We start from the raw sequence: 25,967 nt of genomic DNA on the forward strand, positions 1-25,967 counted from the left end.
AAATGCACAGAGATTTGGGATTTGCACAGAATCCAGTCCTCTATAGTGTTTTGCTTTAGGGACCACAGTGATGTCTTTCCATGTGAAAGCCAGGAACAGTACACATCACCCTTCAAATACTTACTTCCTAAAACAAATTTTACTCTTCCACTTGGAGACCAGTGGGTACTAGTGGTTCTAAGCTTTCCTCCTCTTCTGCAATTTCTGTAAGTTTTCCTCTGTGAAAACTTCATCATTTCTAAGCTCACCATTTCTCTTGATCACTCACTGTCTGTCTTTAAAAATAGTTTTATTTACACATTGCTCAATTGATGCTATTTTTAAATTCTTCTATTTTTGGAGCTGGAATTTTAGACCTGTAAGATGGCTCTGAGTAGTGGCCATTGCTAAGAACCAATGATCTCCAAGATCCTCAGAAACAGGGAGTGATTGGAGTGACTCCTCTTCTGCTTGCTCTGCCTGCCAGACTTTGCAATGGGTGAGCTCATCTGTGTCCCAAAAGCAGACTTAGGTCAGGTCTTAAAAGCTGAGCACCAGCACTAGACCTGTACCAAATCACCTGAAGATGTTGGCCTAGATTTTTCAATGCATAGGTATGTTTTTCTATTAGCTTCCGTTTTTCCTAGGCTTGGAACTCCAAATAAGACAGACACAGTAGCTGAATGCAGACAGGATGGTGGGAAGCCTCAGATAGTTAGTGTGAAGAGCACTCAGCTTGTCTGTGCCTGCCGTGGGAGGCATGTGTGCAGGTTGAAGACTTGAACGCAAAGTTCCTTTTGTGTGTGTGTGCCATGTCTGGTTAGTGTGCAGGATGGGCATGAATTAATGCATTTGTATGCATGTCTACTGGTGCTCTTAATCCCAGGGGTCGTGTCATTTAAAGTTTAAAATGGTTAATAATGTTTTCTATCTTATTTTGGTATAAATAAGGAAGTGCAGTGCACAGGCATATTTACAGTCAGCCGTTTTCATTTCCCCTTTTTTTCCAATCCACCCTTGGACACGAGAACTCCTGCGAGTGCATGCAGCTCAGAAGGAATCCATGGTCACTTCAGAAGTCATATGAGTCATTTAGTTGACCAAATTTTACTGGAAGGCACTGTTCCGATTTCAGTAACAGAAGTATGCAAATAATGGAGATAATACAGATTTAAAGAGTTTGCTTTTTAATTTGATTAACAGCAGGATCCATTTTTTGCAATTACTTTCACACAATACTTTCAAATAATTCTTTGCAGTTCCTTAATTTTCACATTTCACTGCAAATTTGCTGCTATAGCTCTGATACGATTACATTTGAAATCAGTATGTTAGACAACAGTAGGATTACATCAATTCTAGTAATGAAAGCCATTACTCTAGACACAGCGATGAAGGGTAGAGTAGGAAATAGTTCTGAAAGACAAGCTGCACCGTGGCTGGTGCAGCAAGACAACTGTTCACTTGCAGAGCAGTTGAAAATAATGGTTAGGAAAGATGCGTTCAGTGACTGAATCCCTCTCCCTTCTTGTGTGATGTTAGAGCTGAAATAGTAGACCCCCATATCTGGAATGCTTTTGCACAGAATAGGTTGTGCCTCGTTTTAGTGCAATCCACATAACGGGTGTTATTCTATACTGCTGAGACTGAACAGCAATCTGCCTTTAGGATATAGGCCAATGACCCTTCATTTAAAGTCAAAGGTCCCTGGCAGGAGAAGGGGAAGTGAGGTCATGAAAAATGACCAATGCTTGACTTGAATTCTGATGAATTCACCTGCATTACCATAATGCTTCCTTTGGGGGAAAGTATGTAACATCTTTGCAATGTTTTGGACTTTCCAGTGGCATCCAGTTGCACAAGTATGCATTGCAGTGTTGCTAATAGCATGACTCCTTCAGTTCATTTACTAGAGGGCCAAATTTTTAAGCAAAATATCAAGGATGCAAACTCATTGAATAAGCCATCTGGTCTTTCCTTGGGAGATTGCATTAACAGTCAATGGTGTTAATCATGTGAACAGATGTTGAAGCATTAGATTTTTTTTGCTCTGGCAGTATAAGAATTCCTTATTAGCATAGCAAAGTGGTTTTATAATTCCTTTACCAGCTTTCAGAATCATATGATTCGTTCTTCCCATGCATGGTGAGCGTATCTGCCTACAGGGGCTGTCTTAGTACTGTGCCTATTGAACATCCCATTGACTTTGGCCTGTTAAAGTGTGTGCACAGTAGTTCTGGTGTTTCTCAGCTTCTGGTAATTATGGGCTAACTTCACTAGAGTTGAGCTAAATAGAATCCTGGCCATATTTTTCTCTGTATGTGTTGTAATCATCTCTTCCCCCTCTCTTTGCTTGTCATGTCTCCTCACAGTTTGCTACCGCTGGCCTCAGCTGCCCGTTTGTCACTGTTCCACAGCTCGCTGACAGGCTGGGTGCAACAGCAGACTGAGAACACGTGGCAGAACTCAGAAGAGAGAAACCAGGTTTATTTGATGAGTTTCTTGCTTTGATCAATATAAGTTCAAAGACAGTTAAGAAAACTCAGACTATTGGTAGAACAATCCATGCAGAAGATGCTCTTGTCACCAAAATAATTTGCCAGGTTCTGGTTATTCTTGGTAACAAAACTGGATTTATCAGTCTCTAACTAAACTGGCAATAATCAGCAAATAAGACAAGGGCTGAATGTACCTACACGGTATCTTTCACAAGGATGGAGAGTATAGTTTTTCTTCAAAAGATTTTTATTTTGTTTCATGTGCATTTTGTTCAACAATCTGGGTCCGGAATTCTTTGTTAAGAGGACCAGATGAATGGTGCATATGAAAAAGGCTTGTTAGCTTTTACAGGGTCTTAATAGTATTCTCAAAGGAGTAGCCACTGATAAGCAAGACCTACACAAATGAAGTACAGACCAGTGCTTAAAGCTGCACTGCTTATATTTCCATTTATTATGCAGCCCATTCAAATCTATAGAAGATCTGCATTCATTAGCAATTGCTGTCTGGAGTCAACCAAGCCCAGTAGCCTGAACTTCAGATGCCAGAAGTCAAACCACAGTCAAACTTGAGAACAGAAAGTACAATACATAGAGAGGGATTTTGAAATGCTGTTCTAGTGAACTTTTCATAGCAGTGAAAATGATGTAACCATTTAAGGAGTTTGAGGTACAGTATGTCAGTTGCTGAAATGCTTAAAAATAAACCACAGCATACTCGTTTTCACAGACTGGGAAATCGAAGTGCAGAAAAGTGAAATGACTTGGCTGGGGAAGCACAGTAGCCTCTAGCAGGTCAGGACCATATCCCAGTTGTTCAAGGCCCAGTGCTGGTGTTAATCAGTAAGGCCTGCTGCTTTCTGTGCAGCATTATGTCTTGTACAATAATTGCAGTCTGTTGTCATTTTTCTGCTTTTTCTCAACTGGGAGGGTTGTAAGAAATAGCTGTTTTGCTTGCTAGGTGACAGTTTTCCTTACTTCTCACTAGGAGACTTGAGTTACCAGAAGTGCTCTGCAGAGAGAACAGTACTTGTTGCTGGGAAGTTACACTTTCAAGTGTCCAAGCCCAAAACCACAATGTACTATTTGCTTTAGACAGTCATGCGATAACGCGTTTCTCTCTGTTGTAAGCTGTTAAAAATAAAACAGGGATGCAGAAAATAAATGTTAGAACAGAAGGAGCGCCCTGACTCTCTGCATAGCTAAAGCAGCAGGGTGGCAGCCCTTGGGGCTGAACAAAAGTATAATTTGGGGAGTGATTTATTTTTGCCCGAATTTAAATAAATTGTCACACAATTTCCCTAACTTTTAAAAACTAATTTTTAAATCAACCCTCTTCTGAGTCTCATGTTGGATGCTGACATGTGACTAGGAAGCAGCTGTGTAAAACCCTATCTGCCTGGCTCATACCTCCTGTTTACCCCCTAACTTTTGGTCAGGTTGAAAACTGAGCTTACAGTTGGTGCTGTATCATTGGGCCTGATCTGCAAGTTCCTCAGGGTAGGGGTACAGAGTTCATTGTAATTCAAGTGAAGTAGGGTGGTTAAGGGCAACTGATAATAAGCCAGCCACGTCTTCATCTGCATTTTGGCACGCTTTATGTGACAGTTACCATCCTGGACAACTATATTGTAAAAGCACTGATTTCTTCAGCTAACGTTTGGTGATCCAAGCAGCTCCTGAGAAAGAGTATTGCCATCTCTGTGGCTGGAAATAAGAGAGGAGAGATGGGCAGGAGCAGGGGACACAAAAGGTAAATTCTTCCCAGGATTAAAACCATTCCTCTTTGGGTATTGTAAAATAAATCATGTCTAGTGCTGGTTCCCAATAAGAACACAACGCAGCAAGTGGTTGTCAGTAATTTGAAATAAGAATTTTTGTCACTAATTAGCTCCTGGCCCCAGCATAGAACCTGTCTCCTCAGGAGAGCAACTGTACACTGTAGGTACTGTTTGTTTTGCACATTGGAAGTAGACTTCCAGGAACAGGCATGTTACCTCCTCCTCATGGGGTTTACATGGACACGTTTCCAAGCCAGGTGTCTGAAAAGCATCTAGCTCCAGAACAGGCTCTTAAAGGGTTTCACGTGGACTGAGGAGATGGAAACTGCCACTGCTACCACTTCTGCTCTGTGGGGCAGAGCGTATTGATCTGCGCAAGGGACAGAAATTACTATCTCTTATCACCATAACTTTCATGTGACCAAGGGGGCGGATGCTGCAGCCCAGCAGGTGCAGAGGATTCCACGATGTGTTATCTCTAGCCACGGACTGTCCTGTTTCCAGGGACGCTCTTGTGATGGAGGAGATAAGAGCCTGCCAGTAATTTCTCTGAAGGAGTTGGCGAAAGTGTCTTCATCAAAATGGTTTTGTAATTGCATTATTAGTTTCTAGGAAGCATGGGAGGAAATACAGATACAGCCGCATGACATATCCTACTTTTTACATACTCTTGTTAGGTAATTGTATCATATTTGACATGTAACTGATAAATTAAATGTACTATGAAACAGTAAACAGATAAATCCGTCCTGCAGTAGAGCAAACCTGCTGAATCCAGTGAGGTACTAGCAGGTGTGAGGCTGGTCACTTCTTCTCAGGGCTGAAAGGATCAGCTGCCAACATTTCAATTTGTGCATGATTTGAATCTTTTTTTAGAACAGGATGGATGGAAGGTACCTTGTGGGGTCTGGCCGCATGCAGTAGGAATTTCTCCATAATCCAACTCAAATCAGCACAAATGTACAGAAAGATCCACTTATACATTATAATTTAACATAATAGGAAATGAAGTTTTTCAGAATTTCTGTCCTGAATTTCAAGAGTTTTGTGGTTAGCTGTAGATCTCTGGCATCTTTCCAGGCTGGGGCTGAATGAACACCTTGGGGTTTTGCAAGCAGGCAAGTGTGGAAACTAAGGGATAAGGGCCTGATCCAAAGTCCATTTTTTCCAGTTGGCCTGGAACATTTCCATTAGGCCAGAGTAATTAAGGTCATTATACCACTTGCAGTGTCCAGGCAACACTGTGATCTTGCAGCATGTAGCTAAGTGGGTTCAGCCCTTCGCAACATCACATTTTGGTCTGTGTTAGCCCCCTAGCAAACTCTTTCACTGCTTTTGTCATTATTTATAGCATCCTTCTGGGGACTATGGTGCAGTTGGGCATAAAACTGAAGAAACACAATTTGCAAATGAGTTGGGATCCATGCAAGCGAATGGAATGTCATTGTTTCTAGACCACATTCCTGAGCTCCTTCTAAGCAGACTGTGTTTGGTGTTTCTGGGGTTCTGTGGTGAACGAGGCAGGTGATGCGCTGGTATGTGAAACAGGTAGCTGTGAGCATTATAGGGCACTCAGAAAAATATTAATGGATTAGTGTTGTGTTGCAAATCAGTGTTTAGGCTGCCTCAACTCCTCTACTGTTGGTTATAACTTCTTATCCCATTCTTCCTCTCAGATTTAACTTCTGGTATTCTCTCTGGAGCGCATCTCATAGAGACAGAGTCTGCCCATCACTTTGGCCCCTGGTTGGAGTGGGAGTTTGCTGTCCCCAGCTGTGCTCAAGCCTAAGGCTGTGAGTTGGGCTATGCACTGCTCCTGTTGCTCTTGTAAGCAGAAATTAGTCTTGATCCTGGAAATATTGCACTCCTGGGTCAGCTCTTGCAGAGAATTCTTGCTGTCATATGGAATAATGGGAAGGGTTGGAGAAATAGCCAGGGGTCTGAAATACACAGCCATGAGACTTGTCAAAATGCCTGACTGCTCCAGAGGGGCAAACTAGTCCAGGCTTCCAGTAGCTGGCAGATCCCGAGTGCCCAGACGTTCACCACATCCCAGAGCTGCCGGAGAAGACCCGACAGTTGCTACAGCCTTGACAATCAGCTGGTTCTGTGGAGGACAGCCGCAACCCCCAGATCCTGTTCAGACCACATACAAAAGCTCTGTGTGTTGCAAGAGGACTATAGACCACCCTTGGGAACCCTTGATGGACAATTTCCCAGCCTCCTGGCCTCACAAAATCACCCTGAACTCATAATTTTTGCTGGGCCAGAGGCCTTCCATGAGTTAGCCTGAAACACGAATGCCTGTTTTCCTCTTGCTCTGAATAAGTGACTGACAATATCTAATTGTCAATACCCCTCCCTTGAGAGACATGCAACAGCATTGCTCCTCAGGGCATATTCCCCAATGCTGTATTTAGAACAGTTTGAAAAGACCAAATTTTAAAAATAATAATCTTTCCAAAATCTCTCCACCCACCAGAACTCCTCTGCCAAATTTCAGTTTGAAGAAAATGAAAAAGGACAAGTTTATACACTCTGATGAATGGGAGTTCAAAATGGAACCTGAACATCGTAATTCTTGCAAGTGTATGGGGATAATGGAAAGCAGTGGTGATGATGGCATCATGCCCAGAGGGGCCCTTAGTTGTAAATGCTTGTGGTGTTGCTTCTTTTTGCAGTTTATATTAAAGGTGAAAATGTCTCTTCAGTGTTTAAGATTACTTTCCTCCCTATCAGCTTATCGATGGAAATTTTAAATAAAGCCACATATCAATAAGTCTGCAATATTGTTAACTGCAAATCACTTGCACAGTGAGTTCAGCTATTTTCCTGCTCATGGAACTCCCACTTTCTGTGGATGTTATTTCTGAGGGTTGTTTGTGAACATTTGCCACAAAAAAAACAAGTAGACAGTTGTCAGACTTCTGATGCTCCTCTCAAGTATTCATAAAGGAAAGGTCACTTGAATAGATAGCATCATCTCTGTTCCAGGATTTGATAGGCAGTATTTGCACTGTGTATGCACTAAGTCTAAAGTGAATTATAATCTCAAATAATTCTATTGGCTTACAAACACTTGCTTTAGAAAATCAAAGGAGGCTGAAATGTGATGATTGAATGTTTCTCCAAAACTTACAAGAATAGGACACTTTTGTACAAGTTGTCTCAAATGCCACGTGGAGGGCTTGAAATTGGGCGGCATAAGAATGGCTTTGAATTTGTAAATATAGGGGTGGATGCTGGGTTGCACAGTACTTGCACTAATCAAATTTAGTGATGTAAATTTTGCAGCTTGGAATCAGTTGTCTTTGTGCAAACTCTGCTGTGATACTGTAATACTTATTCAGCTCAGGTACAGGCAGTCATTTCTGAAGGTTGTAGGGTATGTTTGTGCCACCATGATTTCACATCAAGTAATAGGTGTTTTGCCTAATTTCATGGCTAAACTGTGATTGTAGATGAATTCTAATCCTATTGAATCCTCTGCAGCACCGGTGAAATCTATGTAATTAAAGGTAGAATTAAATATTTAGATTTTATAAGGGTATAACAATTACCTTTTACCCATGCACATGAAATACTGCATCAGGCAAATCTATAATTAGTTAAAACTAAAACAAAGTGCATTTCTATTATTAACAGTATTGCATAAAAGCCTCAGTACCGTAGCTGAAAAATCAAAGCCAAGTAACAGTTCAGAGACAGTTGCTGCTATAAATCTTTTGACCTTAGTTACTGAATATACATACAAACAAATAAACTAACCAGACAGAGATAGTCCCCTAGGAGCAATTGTGATTTGCAAAATTTTGGGGGCTTTTAGCCAACCTGTAAAGTTGATGGAATAATAAGTTTGTCTGTGTATGCCAGCTCATTAATCAGTGCCCTTTTTCACTAGCTGAAAGGCTGGTTTGTAGATTTGCTTCTACCCAAAGCATCCATTTTTGCATCCTTTCCAGTAAATATTGCTGACTCGAAGGCTCCAGGAGTCAGGAAGTGTTTTGCTGAAACATCCCGGACAGCACTGCGTATCTTGCTGTGATAGCTCTGTGGAAGGCCCTAAGCCCAGGCTTGCCAGTTGTATTCTTTAGATACAGCTGTCCTCTCGGAAACCTATTGCTTCATGATGGCTTAAAATATTGCTGTGCTATATTGTCAAATGTGGGACTCCTTGGATAACTGGTTCCAAATAAATTTCTTCAGTAATGTTAAAGATCTTTGATGGTAAGCATTGCCTGTTCAATGGGTCTCAAGTATGCCAAGTTAGTTCTCAATATTCCTGTGATGATTCTTCTGCTTATTGTTAGCATCTGGCCTTGGCACATCTCATTCAGAGTCCTGAGGATTGTCTTGCTGAGGGTTTGTATTAGTTTGTATCAGTCTCCACCATTCAAGCCATGTTGCAGTGAGCTGCAATCATGCTCCAGCGATCAGCAGAAGTGGTTATTATTGACCCTTATATGTTTTTTTTTTAATTTTCAGTGTAATTTTTGTTTAGACAGCATGCTCATCCCCAAAGCCTCTTAAAGTCCACTTTGAAACAAAGACTTAAACTTATGACATACTGGGGTATGTACAGACATATACTGGGGAGAGTTCAGGGTAGAGGTTTAGAAAGTGACAACTCCTCCTTAGTGTCTGTGAGGACACATAAGACATGTTAAGCTTGTTTTCCAGAGCTTTGTTCGCAGCTGGCACTGCCTACCAACTCTGAAAACAGGGCTTTGTATCTCTTAGCCTGAGCTCCTGAAGCTAGGGGAGAATAATAAATATGAGCCCCAGTTATCTGCCATGCAGCACCTACGTGGTGCAGCTGAAATCAGAGCTGTGGTGCCTCTGACATCCCTCTTCAGGACACCTGTCAAGGTCTGTGTTCAAATTGCTATATAACATGCTGATCTTTTCTCATTTCAACACACACATCAATATTGAAATTGGCTTACATAAGAACTAGTCGAAACATTGTCATTTCAAACTCATTCATGTTTTTATGACATGGGGAGAACAACCCCTTTATTCACGTTTTGATTCAGATGCTGTGTCACAGTGAAGCACAGGCAGTGAGAAAAAGTGGATGTTAGGAAACCAATTGGGTAAAAGCTTATTTAAAAGTTTACAGAAGGTCTTCCCATGTCCAGGTGCATGGGGGGTGGTGTGAGGATGCACAGTGTGAAGCTGCCTCTGGCTCCAGACCAGGGGTGTCAATCTCATTTTCAACAGGGGCCACATCAGCCTCGCAGTTGCCTTCAAAGGGCCCAATGTAATTTTAGGAGCGTATAAACGTAGGAATAGTTACGTTTATACAGTTCTAAAATTACATTCGGCCCTTTGAAGGCAACCAGGAGGCTGATGTGGCCCCCGGTTGAAATGAGTTCGACACTCCTGGTCTAGACTCTAATCAGTGTGAGTGGATAGGAAGAAACATAGTGAAAAATGGGGGGACTGTGGATACCCCCTGTGAGCCACAGCAAGGTGCTGGGTTGTAGTGTAATCCTAAGGGAAGTGCCAGCAGCAGAGGAGTAACACAGCAGAATAAAGCATACTACAGCTTTTTCTTTCTTTCTTTCTTTCTTTCTTTTATTTTTTAATTGTCATTTTTTAAGTACAAAGGCACTATTTCTCTGTGTTTTGGGGCAAATCCTATTGTACTGTTCCCTTTACCCCTCCCCTGGGACTACTCCTGGGAGAATAAAGGGCCTTAGAAAGCTTGGGAAAGTAGTCCCACATCCTTGCAGCCAGTTACTCAGTCTTGTAGACAACGCTGGAGGAACACAGGCTTTGTTCTGGAGCAAGAACGAAGGGCCATCTTCTGCTATTTACCCAATAATGTTTATTTCCCAAATGCTAATCTGAATTAAACGCTTTCACAAGTTATTTTTGAAGCAAATCACCTCACGAAGCTTGGACGTGGGAGTCTTGTGAGCTACACTTTGAAACAGCAGATTCCTATAACAAAAATGCATAAAAATGACCCTTGCCTGCAGAAAAAGGCCACACAGAGCAACCTACATTTTGTCCACCTGACAAGATACTCTTGGAGTTTACATCAGTAAGCCTTTAATCGTATGTATGTTTCGCTAGTTATGCTGTAACTTGCTTGGGCTATGTAAACTCTTCGGAGCCCTGTCCTTGTATATTTGTGTGAAATGTCTTGCACACCTACAGAATTGTATATGAAAAATAAATCCTAATCCTCATCAATAATCAAAGAAGGGAGCAGCTGCAGGCTGTACTTTGGCTGACCCTGGCCCAAGTGAGCCGCAGAGAAGAAAATAAAAACCCAATAGACTGCACTGTGAAGCAGTAGACAAGTATCTCAATCCTTGTTTGAAATGATCTGTGTACCTGCAACACTGCAAAAACATGGAGGATTTTTCTTCCCATCTGTAATCGGGTGTTGCTCTAAGTGCCTCCCTGGTTGTGCAGATCCTTCCAGCCCGCAGAGCACATGCATGGGTAGGTCTGAGCCCAGGCACGGGGACTGTCTCTGCCCCACAAGGGGACAAGACAGGGTGACTCCAGCAGTGCACCCGCAGCGTGATGCAGCTCTGAGGACTTGCGTGTTACTTCTTTCGTATGAGCATCACTTTGTTGAAGCCAAACGTCCCATACGGCTGTTTCCACAGTGTGATGCTGAAGTTCTCAGGAGGACACAAGGTGTGAATTTGCTTTGTTTTGTCCTCACTGCCTGCCAATCTTTGGCTGGTTTTAGTCCTCATAGGGATAGTGGATATGCACAATTTCACATGTTCCACCACAGCTGATTTTTCCATACAAATCTCCACTTTACAGCCCTTCTGTGCTCTTGAAGATGAGAAATTATGTTCTTGCCAGTTTAACCCATGTAAACTTCATCATAAACTGAGTTTGGGAGAGAATTAATAAATCCCAGTGCATGTTTCCTGGGAAGGAATTCTAGTCTGTTTTCAAGGCGATGATGCAATCTCACTGATGGAGTGAGAATAGCTTTTCCTTCAGTCCACACCTTGGGTTGTACATTAGTTACGTAGAACAAGTGAAGTATTCCCAAGAACACCAGCAGCAGGCCAGTAATTTTCTTTCTCTCCTTTTCCCACCATTCTTAAATCTTCGCTGTTCTCCCTTTCAGCTTTTAAAACAGCATGTACTGCTTTATTTTAAAATCTAAATTCTTCCATCAGACCTCTTGTGCTGGCTACGTGCCTGTCTTCCTTCCGCCTGCCGCACAAAGAATAGTGCTGTGATCACACCAGCAACAGTTGATGGGGGGACCCGCTTACAGGACTGGCTGAATCGGCGGCATGGGGAGCACCAAAGTAGCACAGTTACATTGCTGCCTGAGAAGCCATGCGAACTTGGAGGGAGTAATTACACTTGTAGAGAGTTTCAAAGTTTATTAAGATTTATTTTCCCCTCTCTTTATCTGTCCTAGTGCCCTTGTTTTCCTCTTTTCCCATGTAGGAGGTAGTTCAATGTTTACGGTTGCATCCAAAATGCCACAGATCTTTCAGGATCCATGGGTAATCCATTTTCAGTCAAACTGATTTTTTTTAAAATGGAAATCTTTATTCTCCAGGAACTGCTTCTCAAAGACTTAAGGTATATGAGAAAACAGGTAACATTGAGTCACTTTTGGTAGAGAAGAAGTTCAACAGCAGCATTTTGCACTATTTTGTGTTTTGTTTGTTAAACTTTGTATTGACTGCACCAATGCTGTTAATTAGCGATTCAAGCTGGAAAACTATTTCATAAGTGCATAAGCACTATATAACATCTCTTCCAATGTGCTGTGGGTTGTTATTAGTGACTTTGTTGTGACTTTTAGTCACAACACTTTTAGTCATAACACTTTTAGTCATTAGACTTTAAGTCATTAGTGACTTTTGGCTGACTTTTGTTCTCTGTACTGTTTTTTAGTCTGGTCTGTGCACTTGCTCTCACTTTGGGGTAAATTTGAACTGCAGTTTTAGAATATGGAATTAAATTCTGTGTCTTATTTGTTTGGCTTATTTCTTTGTTGTGAAGGAACTAATACCTCACTCATACTCTAAACGTACATTATTAAAATATGTATAGAATAATATACAACTTAACTACTTTGAGATCAATATTCACCTGCTGTTCTGTCCCTGCTGCCTAGTAGTCTTCAACTGCTGTTCACTAACTAGAACCCGATTGGGTCTTACCTGCTCTTTTCCTTTTCTTACACAATGTCCTGGGATGCAGATGATCAGTGAAGGACAGCGTAAAGCCACGCCTAGTAAAGACTTATTTTGCCCCAAGACAGTCTTTAAATCTTCACTGTCATTTTTCTAGAGTGGCAAAGGCCATATGGCCCATTTACGATATAGGCTTTAGAGAGGCAAGGAGACAGACTCCTGTTATGTGGAACTCAATTTATCTAGGAAATACTGGAATTTGGTGAAAATAAGTTGAAATTGATTTGGAAATGACGCATATTTTATTGTTAATTTTATATAAAAGGCTGCCTGCAGCAATAGACTTTGAAGCAGACACTTCTGAGGCTACCCTAAATCAGCTAATGGGCCTAATCAGAATGGGTCTTAGCTAAGGCAAAAATTCCACTTTTAAATTGAAACTTTCCCTGGTTTAACTGACCTGGGTTTTGTGTGTAGATAAACATGATGTAAAAGTACAAGACAGGATGCCTACTACTGCTATACATATGCCATCAAGGGTAGTTTGGGTTGTGTGAAAATAGATTTTAAAAAGCATGTCCGATTTTTACTTTCAATCCTCAGTTCTGTTGCTTTTGTGTTTCACATGCCTATCTAAGCTAATAAACTTAAGAGAAAAAATAAAAGGTCGTTGTGTGAAGTAAGAAAGCTGGACAGCCAGCGTGCCTTAGAGAGGCCACTGAGCTGTGCCCCATAGCTCATTAGAGTTAAATAAGAAATTAATTGAAATGGAAAATATATTCTAAAATGCTGAGAAAGAAGGAGTTATTTAGTCTGAGTTATGGGGACAGATTCATCTGCTGGGTGAGTACTACCAATGAAAATGCTCACAGTGTATAGTTCTACTAGGAAGAAATTCACGCTGTTTGTGCCCTTTCTGTCATTGCATTGTATGATTAGGCTTGTGAATAAGTATATTTTCTTGGCACTAGAGCCCATGAAAACCATACCTGAATCTTTGGTGTGTTGCTAGAAGTAGGTTTCAAAGCAAGTAAAATTAAAATTAGGGTGACAATGGGCCTTTGAATCTCACATTGTGTGTCTTTCTTTGGATGAGTCCCTGGGAACGTATAACGCGAAATGCATTAGTGACAGGTCAGCACTAAATAATCAAATTAATTTGCCCAACCTCTAAAAGCTGAAATCTGCAAATCTAATTTCCTGTAGAGGCTTTCACTATTGTTTACAGCTGTACTGTAAGGCATGTATGGATGTACAACAGGAGAGTCATCTGGCCTTAAACACAGTTGATTGTTTAGCTCAGGAGTATAATAACACTATCAGCTAGACTCTGCAATTGAACACTGAGTTATCTATACTTGACAGGAGCTTGTCAGTGATTTCCAGTAAAAACTCCTGAAGGTCCGATAATTGTAAAAATGCTGAAAGAGAATTTTCACCTTCATTAAGAGTCAGAAGTGAGTTGTATATTAATGGGCTACAGTTAAACTATACATGCTAGAGCTGCACAGAGCTGCCCGTTGCATTTCCATCCCATCCCGTTCCTCTGTAGCACATGATCCACCCATGGCACCACCATCCCACTGCTGTTTCAGCCAGGAAGGTGTATGGGGAGCTACAAGAATCGTTATTTTAGCTAGCAGAGGTGAGAACTATGAGTCCCCCAGTATTCCTACGTTATCTGGCACAAGCACGCTGCCATTTCTGATGAAGCTTGCAGCTTCACTCCAGAGGAAAGGGGGAGAGAGAGCTGGCTGTGTTGGCTCTGACAGCATCTTTTCTGGAGCAAGTGCAACACCACACACTCAAGATCACCAGCTTTGCTCCTGAGCCCACAGCAGGCTCTCCCAGGCTCCTCGGTTACCTGGAAGGAGGTGATGGTGCACCTACAGGGCTGACTTCCTTCATGCAGGTGAAGGAAGTGACTCCAGCCTCCCATGTCTCAAACAAGTGATGTAACTACTGAGGTAGTGAAGGGAAAAAGAGATGCTGCCCTTGCCAGGTTTGAGAGAAACGGCTGGTGCCATTAGAGTACTAACCTGCAGGCGACAGTGTGGGTAATGGGCGCTGTGTCCATGGGCAATGGGCATTTGTAGTCCAGAGGAAAACATGCAACATGATTCAGGTCAAATATTCATCTTTCTTCTTGATGTTTACTATAGGCTAATTTAAATGGATGGTTTCCCCACACGCTTGTCCTTCCTTGGTGTCTGTGTCTCTAGAGTCATTGTACAGGGAGCTGTATGCAGTTTTGCAGGTTCTCCTGGATCATTGAGTGCTCAAAAGTCATCGTTACAATGGTCTTTTATGGATCTAATCCTTGGGAGTGTGAGTCTTGTTTGCAAAAGTGACTTTAAGTGCCTAAGAGTGATCCAGACCACCAGAAAAAATACTTCTTGCCCTGAGCTCTTATGAGTACCTGTGGCAAATTTTCATCAGGAGGGGAAAGAGCATTTCCTATTCTGTACAGCTTAGTTGCAGGAAAACAGACAACAGGTACTCAAGAAATCAGAGACGGGAATCTGAATTTATTTATTCGTATTTATTTTCTTTTTGTCTACATCTGAGTGCCTCGCAAAAATTTAAGGGCATTATTTAGAGGAATAGCAATTATAGAAGTAGCAGTACTGTAACACTCTGTTTTCACATGTTTCTCGATTAACCCTCAAGACTCCCTTCGTACTTCTCGTTCAACCTCTGAAAATAAGATTTTAAATTTGACGAAAGAGCTTACAAAGGAAGCAAATGTCTTCAAAAGCGGCTGCGCCCTGGAAGTGTCAGCTGTGATTCATTAGAGTCATAGAGACACATAATCGAGCTGATGAGGACAGGGAAAGTTTCCATAAGAGCAACAGTACTAAAATGAGACTGGAAGAGTCGTCATCATTGTTTAAAACAGGCACAATCCCTAAGCAGATCACTATTATTTTCTAGACTTGTTGCAGAGTTCGAGGCATTGTGCGACTCACAAAGCCTCTCAGCCACCTCTTTTCCTCCAGTTTCTCCATCATTGTGGAATTTAAATAGCTTGTTCTTCTCAGACAATAGATTTGTCTTTCTTCCACCAATACTGTATTTGTTAGAAGTGATGTTTCTGCTTAAACAGAAGGGTCTTGATTCAAAAGGGCAGCAGTCAAGTTTTATTTACCAGACAAAATAGAATTCCTCTTAAAGAATTAAACTGAGTAGATTTCAAATATTTGCATTCAGAGGAAATTTTGTAACTTAAGGAAAAGTGAGTTTAAATTTAATCGTTGCTTATCTATCTATCATCTAGCTATCTGTTTATCTATCTATTTATCTATTTTAATTACAAAGGGTTTTCTAAACACAGCAGGGTGGCCACAGCCTTTATGACTAGCTTTGGCTGCAGTAACAAGGCACAAAGTTTAGCAGCAGGCTGAATAAAGACCATACTTCTCAATGTGGAAGCATTAATCTTTCTTGAAATACACTGGTGAGTCTGCTGGGAGCTGCTCAAAGTTTTTTTTAACGTGCTAATTGCATATCCTCTCTTGATGTTGTTTCCAGCAAGGAAACAATTGGGCATCTTTTGTTGAGTTGGGCATTGTGTTGAACTGAGTTAAAGATATTGTTTCGATATCTCTGTTCTTACATGTGTTGGCTAATGCACAAGGATAGAGAAATGGCAGTATGTGCTTTACAGCCAGCAGTCTGTGGTTTACGCCCTACAAGCTGTAGATCACCCACGTTTCTGTTTGAGGCAAGCCTCAGCAAATTCAGGCTTGCAGGATTTCTTTGTATGGTTTGCAGTCCCAACCTGCTGAGTCCTGTTTGGGTGTTCATGCTCATGTGAACTAGGAAGTGTCCAACTGATGTCAAAAGGAAACAAAAATAATTCATTTAGAATCTAATCCAAAGGTTACTGAAGCCAGCACTAGAGCCTCATGACTTCAAACAGCTTTTTGGTCAATTTGTCTTCTGTAATGTAACCGATGATGTTCATGTCCTCTGGGTGCTTGTCTGAAAGTATTTGCCTTACCTAAGACAAGCAGGAAAGATCTTCCCAAGGCAATCTCCTGAGTTCTGAAGGACTGCAGCAGAGTTTCCCTTTTCTATTAATTTTGTGGTGACCAGCATCCTAGAGGAACACACCCAAAACACCTTGTTAAAACACAGGCTGAGATGAGCCTGTGGAAGGCACTTGGACACAGTGCTAGCTGAAAGAGTGAGTTGAGAGCGAGATGCCAAAGTCTCCAGAACTGGTGGCAAAATGCTGCTACATAGACACAGGGCAAACATAACAGGAACTGATACTTGCACTGACAAGCACAGGGTGAAGGTGCTGGCTTGAGATATTCATCGTAAACTGGGGCAACTGACGTGCATGACAATATGGAGGAGTGTTGGAAGAGGGGCTTAAGGCTGCTCCAGGGTAGCAGGAGTAAAGGTCTAGGTACTTGTGACTAATCCCTCATTTCTCCAAGCCTTGTAAGCGTGCTTGTTGGTGACTGCTCTGAATTCGCTCCTGGTAGGTTAGTTTTGCAGAGGTCAGTGTCTGTCCCACCTCCCCCTCCGACAGCACAGCTCTGCATGGGCGCACTGCAGGCCTGTGGTTAAGTGCTGCAATCAGGTCCTGTATGAAATACTCTTTAGGTTTGTGGTACAGTAACTTGAGCAATCCCAGCTATGTGCATCTTGTCATACGGCACTATAAAGCAGGAACACACTTTCCTACAGTTAGTTTTCTCCTGCAACGAAACAGCTATGCTAGATCTGCCACTAGAGTTCAGTGTTCCCTGAGGCTGAGGGGCAGTTCTCAAGGGGCAAATGCATTAGATGAGCTTTTTATCCTCAGCAATATATCATGCTATCAGGATACATAGGAACACCTGCAATAAATATCAAATGGAGGAGTCTTCTCTATAAATGGGATTTTTCTCTACTGCTGTCTTTAGTTTGTCTCTAAACAAAAATATTCTTTTTGTACGTGCATGTCTACTTTCGAGAGATTGATCACGCTGCACTGGAGAACAGATCTGAGTGAAACTGTGTATATTAATTTGCTTCCTGCTGTTTAAAATTACAGATTAATTCAACCAAATATGACCAGAAGAAAGGAATGAATATTTCTGTCAGTTGAATATGATGTGTTAATGTTTGTTGGCTTGCTTCTCTCTGATCTGCAAAGAAGAAGGTTAGGAAATATCTTTGGTCTCATCTTTCCTGTTATGATAAATAACCGATCTGTGGTCAGAGCCGTAAAGTTCATAACCTACCCAGAAAAAACTTAGGAACAAACCACCGCTGCTGCAACATTATGTAAAGTGGAAAACCTATTTTCCTGGGGAGGGGTGCTGCTTAAAGATGATTTCACAAAAGAGGAAGCCCTTGCTGTTTATCCTGCTTGATCCAAATGTGCAACATTTCCTGTGGCCAGATCTGCAGTAAAATCAAAGGGGGTAGCCATTTTCTGTGGTCTATTGCTTCCTATAGCATACTCATACTAGAGAGGAAGAAAATTACCATTTGTTATAAAACTACCGCTAACCTTCCTTATCTGATTCATCAATTAAAAATAATGATCCATTGGTAATAACTCCACAATGTCCAACTGATAATCTGTTTTTCACATCTGTCTGGCAGACCCAATGTCTATTTTAAGATGACAGAAAGCAGTCTTACATATTCTATGAGATGGAATTTATCCTTAAGACTTTGCAAACACGGAGAGTAGATAGCTGATAAAATCTTTGCTTGTAGGAGCTCATCAAGTGTTTGTGCACAATAGCTAAATCTTGGGATTTAGAAAATCAATACGACTATTTAGAGTGTTCTGGAAATTAAGACCCTTGTTAATAATCAACATGTATGACCAAATCTTGCAGTCCTGACACAGGCATAATCACTATTGAACTTGGGAATTTTTCCATGTTCCCGTACTGTATTATATTATCTGTATTTCAGTTATCCTGGAAAGTGCTTAGAGAATCTGTGGTAGGCAGCTTTATAAAAACAGAATATGGACAGAATGACAGCCAGCCAGCCTTCAGGCCTTATGTCACTTGCAGACAGACACAAATGCCAGCAAGCATGCAGAAGTTGTGTCATTCGAGGCCAAAGGTTGTTGACTAACACCGAGAACATTCGCAGGCCGGAGAGTACACACATTCCTCACCCAGACTACTGGAGACACTTCATTGAGCTCTATACAGATATTTGGCAGTTACTTACAGCAAGTCTGTGGCAGATGAAAAAGCCTATACTGTCTTTCAGGAGTGCATGTAGTGCTACCACACACACACACACACAAAATTCTTTAAGAGAAAATTATTTAGGTTACAAGGTCAAACACAGAGCAGATAGCAAATGACATAACTAAGATTACCTACGCGATTTTGTTTGAATTCCCCAGTGTATCTGAATAAAATTACAGTCTTTAATTGCACCTTGTGCACTGTAAATGTGATGTTTTCTACCTGGGCTAAGCGGTATTCGGCAAGTCTTGAAAATGCAGTGCTCTCTAAATGGACTTACTGGAATGCCAGTCCAGATTTTACCCCAGAAACAAGCCACGCCTAGTGCAGCAGGGAGCTGGCTTTCTCCTTTGTTTAGGACTGAAGTTGTAGTCTGATGAGGTGGAGTTTCTTTAAAAAGTCTACATGTGTGCACAGTTACCCACAGCCATGTGCAGGGAATGCAGTCCTTCCTGTTCTCTTCAGCACTGAGGTAACTCTGCCTCCTGGATCCTGCAGTCTGGTGACTGGCACCCCCTAAATACTGAAATGATTGATGAAGTCATTTGCCAACCAGAGTTCTGGGTGGGTAACACAGGAGACAGAGACAGGATTCCTGGATTCCACTTGTGTGTGATCTTCAGCAGCAAATGTGAGTCAAATCAGTACATGCTGTGATCTATCACAGAAGGCAGCTATGGGATTAATGAATGTTTGTCAAAGCCAGTTTGGTCAATACTGCAAAACACAGGCACAAGTAACTCCCAGGTGCTGGGTCCTGTTTTACCAGGGATAGGGTGACAGATTTAACAAGGATGCTGCAGTGCAAGGCAATGCTAGGCACTGCTGTTGTTAATCTGCTGAGAATATATGGTCCTTCTCTGTACAGGACTTGTGGTAGTGTTTTCTTCCCTCTCTTTTACTTAATTGGCCACCTCCATCCATAGTTACCTAAATTCATTTATTGAACCCATTTCAGAGTTGCCCTCCCTTTGCACTTGGTCTGCATCCCTCCCTGCTCCACACATTACACAGCAAAGGACAGACCCTAATAAACTAAGGACAGAAATATGTGCACATGCACCAGCTACTTTGCACTAAGTCCAATTCTTTTGGGACAGGTCAGATTGACTTTCCATGCTCTGAACAGCTTACAGGACTCGCACCACATTTCTAATGTTTCCCTGAGGCATCAGACTGACTGCCGCTGTGCAGAACAATGGGGTAATCAATGCAGGCACAGTGGGGTTGTCTAATTCTCCTGGAATTGGGACAAAATCCACGGGAAGAATTGGGCCAAAACAGAGTGAGCATGTACAGCATGCAGTCTGTCTGATTCTTTGGGAGAGCAGCCCTGCACAGGGACTTGCCTCTGAGCTCCTCCATCAATGGACCTGCAGCAGCCAGGAGAAGGTAGCAGGGCTGCTTTCCTCCTTGGATCCTCAACAGCTCCAAGGAGGAAAAATGGAAGAAAATGCTCTTTATTGGATGCTGCCTGCTCAGTGGTACCGGGAAAAGTGTGGAAGACAGAATTTAGTAATGAAAAGAGTGTACAGAGCATCCCACAGTTGGCTTGTGTGCATCATTGGCTCCAAAAATCCAGGTATCAACTTCCTGCCCAGAAATCAATATTCTCATTCTGAAAATATCCAAATGCTGAAAGCAAGCATCCCAAATCTGAGACAACCTAAATGTGGGTGTGTTTCGCAAATTATCAAAGAAAAAAGCATTTGGGTTGCATTTTTATATTGACCCTTTATATTTTAAAGTATTTCTTATATAACTTTATCTTCTCCTTGATAAAATTTTTTCAAATGAAAGTGAAACATTTAATTCCAAATCTGTTAGCATGGAAGGTTTGAAATATTATAACATTGAAATATGGTAGGAGTCATGAAAAGCTATGTACAGTAGTCTTTCAATCAAATCTAGTTCAGAACTTAGTCCAGTATCCATATGAATCACAGTAAAACTGATTTGTTTCTGTGTGCTGTTTCCCTGTATTTCTCATTCACTGCTTTTGCTGAGGAGTCGTTCATCAAGATGATTTTGTGTTACCTATTTTATAGTAGCTAACTCATCAGTTGGAAGTTAGTCAGAGATTAGGAAACATTATGAAGTTATCAAAAAACTGGCATGTTAGGATGAAATCAGTTAATCTTTAGCCTCACAGGATAGAAAGAGGAAATGTAATTGCAACACCGAACTGTGTTTTACAGTCATTATCACTTAAAAAGCTCTTCAGATAATTCTATAATTAGCATGGGACATGTAACAGAGGGAAAAATACCTGACACAAGAGGAACATAGTGAATGTTTTCATTCACAAGTGGGATTTAGCTGCCACGCTGGTGCAATCTGCTGAAACAAAGCTCCTTTGAGTAACAAGTCATAGTTTACAGTATCTTTGGGCAGCAGACACCTGGACCTTGCCTGAGCGGCATGGCTCAAACAGCTGCCCGTGCTCATGGCTAAATAGCACACATGGGCAGTCAGGGGCAAACTGTAGTCCCCAGATGGTGGGCACGACTTATTCTAGCCAGGCAACTGACTGCATTTGTCTGATTCTCAAAATACCTTTCAGCACAATTATTGCTTCAGTCAGATCCCCGAGTTAAAGCCAACTCAGTTTATCGCACATGTTGATGTTTATATAGTACCTGTCATCACTCACTTAAATGGATAAGAATATGGATAGAGATTAATTCCTGCTCTGTATTTTGTCTTGAAATATAAACAGTGTTTTTAACTACTAATTCCCGAAGTGTGACACTTTGTAAAAGATCTGCCTAAATCTTAGCTATAGTTACTGGTGCTTAGCTCAGGATTGATTTGCTCCAGTGTTATTTATACAATGAACAGAGTGTTTCAGTGATTTAATCTCCGCTGAGGAAACTCAGTTAAGTTTTCAAGTGCTCAAAACACAGATTCTAATGCAGAATTGTGTAGATAAAAGGTGAGAAAAGAAAAGATGGCTTTGTGATTCTTTTAGCAAGGTAAGACAACTACATTGGATTTCTTCTGTCATTTAAGAACAGTTCTTCAAAAATTGTCTGCCTATGGTTTTTGAGTGGAAAAGTGCTGCTGAGTTAAACTGCTGAGGGAAAATTTGTCTTTGTAAAAAAATTATTTTTATTGGGGAAAAAAGGACAAAATCTATAAGTGGAAAGTAATTATTTTGCCTAAAGGATAATGAAAATAATTTTTAATATTATTAGTCACAATATGAACTTGGGCTAAAGGACATGCCTCTCATCTTCTCATGACCAGAAGCTTTCCTTCAGTTTCTAGCCTAAATATATTCATGGATATTTAATGCCTGGTTTTTTTTTAGTTGTCTTTTAGTTTCAACACCTCTTGTAGTGTCTCAGAAAAGATACTGTAATTGAAAATCAGACCATTTTCTCTTCCTCAGCACCAAGCTATGTTTTTCGGTGAGGTGCCATCAGCTCTGCTGGCTGCACCATCTCCTGCTCTCTCTGGCAGCACTGGGGTCCAGGCTGGCTGGGGAGGTGGTATTTCCTGCTTGTGAAACATTCCAGTGCAAGGAGGGGGCATGCTCACATAGGCTCCTCTTTAGTGAGTTATATCAATAAATTCCAACCAGAAAATGCCAACTGCATACCATTATGACCGCAATGGCTCCAGTCAGAATGCTTCACATGCTGCCAGAGCTATCAGCGGAAAGGCAACGCTCTCTGCTGCTGCATCAGCCATCCTTCCAGAGCTGCTCACTAGCATGTCCTCTCATTCAAACACTGATGAAGCATGTTTCGAACGTAACAGAAACCAGATGTTGTGTATTCATTGTATAATTGCACAGCTGAAAAGAGGTTACAAAGTGGCCAGATAGCACTTAGCAGTAACCGCTGGAAAGAATTCTGTGAAATCTCTGCGGACCAGGTTGGATGTAGCCATTCGGTGCTGTGGATTTAGGCATTTGGGAGAAGTTAACCCTCATTTTGACTCACCTGTAAATCTCTGGAGCGATCTGTACAGTTTGCTCCTACGAGACATGACTTGACTCCGGGTCAGCTGCGCAGGCCCCACACCTCTTTACTCAACTGACCGCAGTGGGCACAGCGCCCGTGCAGCACACGAGCATCTGCGGTGCACCGAGCACGCACGGCAAGGCACGTACAGGTGCAAGCTTGGGGCATGAGTAGCTCTGCAGAATGAACACCTCCAAGTGTTCTGGTCACACCTAACCTCGATATTTTTGTTTTCAATTCATGCATTCATGTGTGTATTCAGTGGGACAAATTTTGTAAACACACAATAGGTTGCAGCGCTTATATCAGATCTGCATTTGGATGTGTATGACTGTTCTGCCAAAATAATAGCTGGTCACCATGAGCAATTGCTGACTGTATCATTAGTAATCTAACATTATTGGATAAACAAGATTTTTGATTACTTTTTTTTTTTTTCTCCCAAATATTAGAATTTCAAGAATAGAAATAGTTATTTAGCGTTTGATATCCAGCCAGACCAGTAGAATTACTAAAAGAAATAAATTCAGCTAACATCAAGCAGGGATACTTTGTAAACTTAGCCAGATAACTCAAAACCTTGACCAGTTAGTGCAGATAATTTATGATTAGAAACCTCATGCTGTCACCACAGGACCCGGGGAAGAAGTTGAAGGGATACAACATATTTCTCATTAGAAGCAGTATAAAATGACTCTCTCCACTGATGACTTTCTAATGTTTGTTACCCATCCAGATAATTTCATGAAATCTTTGCTTGAACTTGTTGTCAAAGTTGCTTCAATATCTTCCTGTAATGTTAATTGGACAAAGTCAGAGCTTATGATAGTGAATAGTCTCTGTTTGCTGCTAGTAGTTAACTAATTCTTAACTGGAAGCCTTAGGGTTTCACACCCTCAAGGTATATGCTTGCTGCAACTGCTAAATTTAAAGGTTAGAATCACAGATTTATCAGGGAAGACTGGCAACTAATAAGATTATAATTGTTCCCCCAAAATTACATATTGAACATGCTACTAGTTGCTATAAATCCTGGAATTTTCAAGAGATGTTTCCCTTACTAGCATTGTGTTTGTGGAAAAATGAGAACTACAACATTGGCATTAGGAAAATCCTGGAAATTGATAAAAGCAAGCTTTTGTTTGGAGGCAGATTATGGTTTTGGTTCTCACCTCCTGAAACTGAAAGAGGCCCTGTGTGGTTTTACCCAGAGGAAGCTCAAGCCCAGCCCTGTTTATTAAAATTGGAGCTACAATGTTATCTCCCCTGAAGAATCAGGTTCCACGCTGGCATGATTCACCCCAGCTGGAGCCAAAGGGCTTGCTGCTGGCCTGCCTGGCTGCAACTCTGCTTTTGATGACATACGCAGGGAGTGAATCTGCCCCAGCCTTCCAGAGTTTCCCGTCCAGAAGAACATGGTATGTATCGAATGTGTCCCAATGGCAGCGCAGCCTCCGCTGCTGGTAGAGCGGAGTCTCCAAGGTGTCCCATGGGAACAGATCGGGGCTGAGCAGAGGACAGAGACCCAGCTCTTCTGTTGTCGAGAAGCCTCTTTATGCCTGTAGTAACTGCAGAAATGCTTTCTAGAAAGGTATTTTGGGGGACATTCAGTAACAGTAATTAGAGAAAAATGGATTATGCTCTGAGACCACACGAACTGCATTCCCAGTCCCTGAAAGTGCCAATGATATCAGAGAGTCTTTGAAACTGATGAGCTATGAAAAGTCTGCCGTATATTGCATTTTCCCATTGTATCATATGCATGATATTGATTCTGAGCATCTCCTTCCACACGTGAAAATTGTCTCTTACTTCCATGTGCATAAGAATGCTCAGAACACAGGAAAATGAAAAGCAATAAATACACTAACAAGCCTGTTAGAACTGTGAAAGAAAATCTAAAATAGTAGTAGTTATTCTATAAAATTCCTGGCATCTCTGGGATGACCTCACGCTTTTTATTGTGCTGGAATGACCTGCATCTCTTGCTTCTATTTGTGTCTCTCAGAGTAACCTGGTTTTCTCAAAATGAGCTCCAAATCAGAGAAGAAAAATCCTGGCTCCATTGAAGTGAATGGGAATTTTGCTACACACAGAATCTTATCCCCAAGATTTTCAAACATGAGGAGATGAAAATTTGGCTCATAACTCTCCTTTGGGATTTTTGAATTAGTGGTTCAACTTCCAAAAGCTCTGACACCCACTGATTTCAATAGGAGCTGCTGGAGATCTGTAAAAAAAAGGTTTTTTATTTCCAACACTAAATATGGATGGTGGAATCTTAAAATTAGGCTCCTATTTTTGAAAATCTTGGCCCAAACCTCTATTAATACCACACTACCATGTGTCCTGCATTTATTAGCAAACATAACAGCATTCAGATCCACATCTGCTGTATTCTCTAAACGTGGGAAACAAAAATGTTCTTTTAATCAGATTTAGATGAAGAGCTCTCTCTGAAATAATGGTAGCCGGTTATGAGTAGTCCATAATTTGCTATTAGTTAAAATATTCCCAAGCAGCACAGAGGACAAGTGGTATGTGTATATACTGTTCCCACAGAGCTCTGGTAATTGGAGTAATTTCAGCAATTTCCAATTTTAGGGGAAGGAACTGATCCCAAGTTGTTACCTAAAGTAATTCTTACTGACAGTATTATAGGCCTAAAACATTTTCTGCTATGCCAATACCACAAACTAGCTGTGCAATTATAAATGCATTTGTCACTTCTGTATTTATGTTATTAACACTGCTAGTTTAAAAAAAATATATTACATAGGACAATGTCCAAAAAAAAAAAAAAAAAAGATGGTTTGATATATTATTAAAATCAGTATTAAGACATATCTCCTCTGATATAATCTAACCAGAATTAACCAGCTAAATAGGGCTGGCTCTGATCTGAGTTTGAATGGGAAAGCTCTTGATGTAATAATGTAAATGCTGGGGGAAGTGGTATTACTAGTTCTGTAGGTGGCTTGAGTCAATAGCCCCATATAGCTTTTATATTGTTTTGGGCTGTTGAGGGCACTGACTGTGTTTTTAAGAATTCTATGTGACATTTTGCAGAAAAATTAGTCCAGATGTTTTAGCTGGATTTCAAATTGGCCATCCTCTGCTTATCTCTCTAGAAACAGCAAGAGTTAGGGTTGCGAAATATTTTCCATCACAATCCTTGCTTTTCGCAGGCTCCTAATTTCCTGAACTGTACTTCTGTTTGCTGAAACTTCTTGAGTTCAGCTTCTGTTGTGCAGCAGGGTACAGCGTTCTCTGTGCTATGGTTGAGCAAGACCTCTTCAGCCACTTCTGTGTGTGGGAGAGGAACATTGTACACGTTCCCCAGCACAATCTGAACCACCTTATTGTGAACAGCACTCTG

At 41.3% G+C, this 25,967-nt stretch overlaps 1 long non-coding RNA gene across 2 annotated transcripts in view; it reads left to right on the top strand.

Annotated features, from left to right (window-relative positions):
* Positions 1 to 327: 327 nt before the first annotated feature.
* LOC135575311 (uncharacterized) overlaps positions 328 to 25,967 on the top strand; it is a 79,655-nt gene continuing 54,015 nt past the window's right edge. The window contains exons 1-2 of one of the 2 annotated variants that reach the window (XR_010465817.1): positions 328 to 593; positions 2,352 to 2,463. This is a non-coding gene — a long non-coding RNA (uncharacterized LOC135575311). The remainder of the gene's footprint in view (positions 594 to 2,351; positions 2,464 to 25,967) is intronic. The other variant, XR_010465820.1, reaches the window with a different exon arrangement.

This window comes from Columba livia, chromosome 13 (genome assembly GCF_036013475.1).
Source record: "Columba livia isolate bColLiv1 breed racing homer chromosome 13, bColLiv1.pat.W.v2, whole genome shotgun sequence".
Classification (NCBI taxonomy): domain Eukaryota; kingdom Metazoa; phylum Chordata; class Aves; order Columbiformes; family Columbidae; genus Columba; species Columba livia.